The 6,330-nt window shown below is 39.0% G+C and overlaps 1 pseudogene; it reads left to right on the forward strand.

Moving 5' to 3' along the window:
• The first annotated feature begins 425 nt into the window (after window positions 1-425).
• On the forward strand, window positions 426-2,292 carry LOC143664798 (AN1-type zinc finger protein 6 pseudogene; annotated as a pseudogene).
• Window positions 2,293-6,330: the final 4,038 nt, after the last annotated feature.

Consider the following 6,330-nt stretch of genomic DNA (forward strand, 5'->3'; position numbering starts at 1 on the left):
CTGTTTAAAATTAGATTGAATTCTGATGGTTCTTTTGTAGTTTACAAACATACTTGCTGATTCAGTTGCTTTGGAAACAAAATCATTCTGACTGTTGCATTTTATCACGCATCATTGATTGCCAGTGCTATTTATGCTTCTTTTTTCTTGTGATGTTTCAGTTTTTTTCATAACTTTTCATCCAGTTCTTCTGTGTTCATAATAGACCTAAGTCAAGAGTGTCTGTTATTGTTTGAAATTCAACATCAGCAGAAAGAGTTAACATGGTACCAATATCTACAAAACCATCAACATTTGAGTTTCAGGGCCACTCATTTAGGCCATCATGTATCCTGCTCTGTTGATTTACACAGCCACTGGTCCTGAGACCAGTTTTTGCAAAGCAGCTGTTCATTACTTCAGGGGTGTCAATATCCCATATAGCAATGCGATTTCTCGAGCACATCAAGAATATGCCATGTAATGAATGCTTCACATGATCTCCCATGGTGATTTATCATGTCTCGGCTTAATGGCTGCATATAACCATGCTGCAAGCAAGGAAAAGGCTACACACTTGTTTTTATTTAAACTCCCAGTGAGTGTGTGTAGCACATTTATCAATCAGTAAAAGAATGTTCAAATTTTAGCAACTTAGTTTTCCTTTCAATTGCAGGAGCCACTTCCCAAACAACCTGCCAGACATCAGTGCATTTTTTTTACCTTTTATCTACACAGGAGAGCTGTATATATAAAGGGAAAATTTGAATTTCCATATGAATGATTCTAATTTTGTGTGACTTCTCAGCACTGTAGCAAAGGAAGATTAATGGCCAGTCTTCATATATCTTTCTCCAGAGAAATATCCTGGTGAGAGTGCATGTGCCCTGTGGGCATATTTATTTAGAATAGACCTCCAGTTTTCAAACTCATCTTGGCAAATAGAAGCCATTGTAGGATCTTCACCTTTTAGCCTCAGTGGCATGATATTATAATCATGCAGATAGCATTGCCTCCAGCAGTAAAAACTGGGCCACCATCTGGAATACAATTTCATTAGCATTTTCTAAAAAGAAACAAAGAAAACCCAGATATAGAAATTTTATTTGCTCTGATGTGACAAATTATTCAAGCATCTCGACTAAGTTCATATGTTTGACTCCTCTCATTCCATTAACAATTTTGCCTCCCTTGGCTGCTCATGTTTTTATCTTATCCTGATCTTCAAGGAACACATAGAATATTGAAAAGGAAACTCGGTATACTTTGACTATTTAACTTTTTAACTTTTTCTTTTCATTCACTAACTTTTAGCTCTGGAGAAATTATGACTTCACTGTAGTTCTCTTTAATACCACAGCCAGCACTGTGCTCAACAAGCATAACGAAAAGGTATGCTTAATCTAACTACCAAAACATTACCATTGGTACATAAATCAGCTCTAGAAAGAAGAGAAAGATGACTAGGAAAGAGAGGAGAAGGAGAAGGGAGGGGAAAAGATGCAAGAATATATACAATGGAAACCTATTTGTGATTTTATTGTGACAGCTAGATAGCTGGAAAGATGCTCAATTATCTTTTAGCTGGAAAAGGCTTTGGTAAATAGAAAATGTTTATTATGATCTTTTCACCCAAGCAGCTTTGGATAAATTGAGCCCACCTACAACTTCTGCCAGTAGCCTGTCTGAATATGTACCAGTTCACTGCAGAGAGAGCAGTGTCCCAGAAATTCAGTCAACATTAGACTCTACGTCTTCATCTATGCAGCCAAGCTCTGCAGCAGATCAGTTACTTTTATAAGAATCTGTAGCATCTTCCCAAGTGTACGGGGCATCTGTGGTCACATCAGTACCTGAAACAGATCTGCAAGGATCCAGAGCAGAGGACCTCACCCCTTGAATGTGAGGCTCCATCTTCAGTATCAGATATACCACATCAGCTATTTGAAGAGCAAAGCAAGTCTTTTTTAAAAACCAGAACAAAAGAAGAATCATTACTTCACGTTCATGAAGAGAATTGGACTTTCTGGGTTTGAACACTGGTGTGGGAATATTTACTCTAGTACATACCATTGTTCGAATATGCACAATCACTCTTGCAATTACAAAGATGCCACTGCTGAGAAAATAAGAAAAGAAAAGCCAATAATTGTTGGCAAAAACATCAGAAGATTTGAGCTCTTTTTTTCCCCCCTAGTCATTGGAAATATTGAGCAATGTGTGCTGCATGGGCTTTTCATCATGCATGTTTTCAGAAGAATATATTTTTGGCTTCGTTTTATAACGACTCTGAACGTTTATTTCTGTGGCTGAAAGGACTTAAATACGCTTTACAAGTACTATTCTTTTAAGATCATTTTAGTTTTAGTTGAGTTATTTTTATGACAAACATGAAGACATTCTGAAGGGTTTTGATTTTTCAGTGGTAAACATGCATATGCTGAGTGGGCCACGGTGGCTCAGCAGGCATAGTTCTTGCCTGCCATGCTGGAGACCCGAGTTTGATTCTCGGTTACTGTTCATGAGAAAAAAAAAAAAAAGAAGAAGAAAAAAAAAGTAATGAGAAAAGCATGCATGTGCTAATTTTCCTTTTTTTTCTCATTGGGTGTGCATATGCAGCCTTTCTGTGCAGCACAATTTCTCTTTTGATAATGCCCCTTAGAGCTCAACTAGAAGTCAGTAACTGAATGTATCATAATCATTATGGCTGCTTCTGTATTTTTCCTAAAAAAACTATATATATGTTAGCATACAGTTGCTTTGCACCCACTGTTTATGTCTGGAGAGTCACAGGAGAGTGTGTGTTGATTTTCTGAGTGAAGGAAGGAAAAGCTGTATGCATTTCATTGCTGACTTCAGGTTTCATGCAGATTATGTTCATTCATCTGTATTCATGCAACATCATTGTTCTCTATTTGCACTTATCCACCAGTCTTTGATTAAATAAAAAGGAAATCCAGAAAAAAAAACTGTAACTTTTAAAGGTTAAAATCAATTTCTGAAGAAGAAGAAATACAGATATATAGTTTTACACATAGCAGTGTGTTTTGCACAATTGATTTAGAACAAAAAAAAGTGTATCCACATGGCATGGCCTCATATTCAGAAGACTGTACAAAATATATCTGGATTCACCAGCTATTGGTATACAGAAAGAAGGATATGAGGAAATATTTTTATATATGCATAAAGTTGGTAAAACTGCTTTGGAAAATCGTCTAATATTGTAGTAGCAAGCTAAGACTATTTTAGTTTTCAGTAACCTAAAAAATCTTAAAGTTCTCCTGAGAGTGGAAAAGATTTATGCTTTGGTTTGCTAAACCTAACAGAACGAAATGGGTTGGCTTTACAAAGGATATATATTAACTTACTATTTACAGTTCCTTGGCCATGAGAATGTTCCAATTGAGGTATCAGCATGATGATCCCTGGACTCTGAAGACAGGCTGCTGGCATCCAGGACACCTGTGTTACTTGGGAAGGCACATGGCTAGTGACTGCTGGTCTTTTGCTCTGGGGTTTTGCTACACAGTAGCTTCTTGTGTAGGTCCTGTCAGCTTTTCCAGGGTTTTTCTTCCTGATATCTGGGCTTTTTCTGTCTTTTAACCTCATAAAGCACTCCAGCAAAAGGATTAACACCCACCTTGAATGCGTATGGTTATATCAAATTGAAATAACCCAACCAAGGATTCTACCCTTAGCAGGTTCTGCACCACAGGAATGGATTAACAGAAGATGGCATTTTCTGGGGTTCATAGCAGTTCAAACCAATACAATTTCTCACTGAAGCCCCATGTATTTTTGAGTTGGCTGTGACATTGATCCACATTCTGTGCCCATATTCTATGCTCACATGTGATCTATACTCTATTCCCAGGCTATTGGAGCAGCCTGCATATGGGATGTTACTGGTTCTCATGGCAGAATGAAAAGATGTTATAAAGCAGTTACAATATGTTGGCTCTTAAACCCTATTTTATTGGTCAAAGAATGTCACCTGATCCAGCCTGCAATTAATGAGTTAGAACTCTACATTTTCCTTTTAAAAAGATACAGCAGAGAGGGCCATTTCAGAAGGGGCATGGATATTTTGCATAAAATGAAAAAAAGGGTAACCAAAAGAGAAACTGTAATCTTCTAGGATTGTGGGGTGATTTCATTTAGACTATTTTATAATACCCAATGAAGTCTAAATGTGATTTGGAATGTAATACATTCTTCCTTAGTTATGCATAGCTAGGTGTGCTGGTTTGAAATGATGTACGTACCCTAGAAAAGCCATGTTTTAATCCTGATCCAATTTTGTAAAGGCAGCCATTTCTTCTAATTCTTATTCAGCATTGTATGTTTGAAACTGTAGTTAGCTCATCTTCTTGGAGATGTGATTTAATCAAGAGTGGTTGTTAAGGATTAAGTTGAGGCATGTCTCCACCCATTCAGGTGGGTCTCGATTAGTTTACTGGAATCCTATAGAAGAAAAAAACATTTTGGAGAAAGCTAGAGGTTCTGAGAGAGCAGAGAATGATATAACCATGAGAAGCAGAAGTCCAGTAGCCAGCGACCTTTAGAGATGAAGAAAGAAAAAGCCTCCCAGAGTGCTTCATGAAACAGGAAGCCAGGTGAGAAAGCTACCAGATGATGCCATGTTTGCCATGTGCCTTTCCAGATGAGAAAGAAACTCTGACTGTATTCACTATGTGCCTTCTCACTTGAGAGAGCAACCCCGAACGTCATTGACTTTCTTCCCTGCATGCCTTAGATTGGATATTTCTATAGACTTGTTTTAATTGGGACATTTTCTCAGCCTTAGAACTGTAAACTGAATTCCTCTTTTAAAAAGCCATTCCATTCCTGGTATATTGCATACTGGCAGCTAGCAAACTAGGACAGATTTTGGTACCTGAGGATTAAGTGCTGCTGCAGTTTGCAAATACCAAACTTGTTGGAACGGCTTTTTAAATGGATAAGGGGAAGATTCTGGAGGAGTTGTGAGAAGCTTGACAGAGAAGGCCTGGAATGCTTTGAAGAGGCTGTTGGTAGAAATATGCACTAAAGATACTTCTGATAAGGCTTTAGATAGAAATTAGGCACATATTATTGCAAACTGGAAGGAAGGCAAAGCTTGTTTCAAAATAACAGATAATCTGGACAAATTGACTAGTGGCTTTGGCTGGAAGGCAGAGTTTAAAAGCCATGGACTTGGATATTTAGCAGGAGAGATCTCCAAATTAAATGTTGAAAGTGCAGCCTGGTTTCTCCTGACAGCTCATAGTGAAATGCGACAAGAAAGAGATAAGCTAAGAACTGAACTCTTGGGTACAAAGAAACTAGAAATTGACATTCTGGAAAATTCTGGGCTTCCAGGAAGGGAGACCCCAGAGAATAGTGCCCCACATGAAGATTTGGCCAAATGTCAAACCAGTCAACCATTTCAGAGAAAGCCAAGATTGGACATAGAGTTATCCAGAAAGGATTTGTGGAAACTCTTTATGTCTGATGGGCATGATCCAAGGCTACTGCATAGAAAACCAGTGAGAGTGCTGTGGGACCTGTATAAACAGAGCCGCTGCCAGTCTGGACTAGGGGGTTCAGAGAAGGGACATATTGCAGGAAAAATAACTTCAGAGGCAAAACCATGGAGGTTGAGTTCTGAAGTCAAGAAGCCTCAGGCCAGAAGAAGCCAAAGGCAGAGGGTGGGCCTTCCGCATCATTGCAGTGGAAGAGTCATACTGCCTCAGGCCTTGGAGAGGGTGAAGCACATTCCTTGGGGTTTGGGGAAAGCCTGGCTGCCATCACATGGAGGGGTTGAGCACGTGCCCCAGAGATGGCAGAGAGCCGAGGTGCAGCCCCAAAGCTTGGAAAGGGTGGGGCCGAGAAAAAGGTGGTCTCCTTAATGTCCCCCAAGGTTGCATTTAGAGAGAGGCAGGCCTCTGCATAGGCCCTTGGAAAGAGTGAGACTGCCACTTTCAGAAGCCCTTGAAGGTAAATGACTCTCAAACTTTGAAATCTTATGGACTTTACCCTGTGGGTTTTCAAAACTGTATGGGTCTGGTGACCCCTGTGTTCCTTCCTCTCTATGGAAATGGGTATATGTATCCTATGACTGTTCCTCCTTTGTATGTTGGCAGCAAATAAATTGTTTTGAGTTTTTATAAGTCCAGAGCCAGAGGGGAACTTTGCCTTAGAACAGACCATGCCTGTAACTAACTTTGATAGAAGTTTGTACTGTTTCTAACTTTGTATTTCATTTGTGATGTTACTGAAATGGTTTAAGGTTCTCTGATATTGTTATGAAACTAATGCATTTTGTATATGGGTAAAACATCTTTTTTATGGTTCAGAGGATGGAAT

This window comes from Tamandua tetradactyla, chromosome 20 (assembly GCF_023851605.1).
Source record: "Tamandua tetradactyla isolate mTamTet1 chromosome 20, mTamTet1.pri, whole genome shotgun sequence".
NCBI classification, from domain to species: Eukaryota; Metazoa; Chordata; class Mammalia; order Pilosa; family Myrmecophagidae; genus Tamandua; species Tamandua tetradactyla.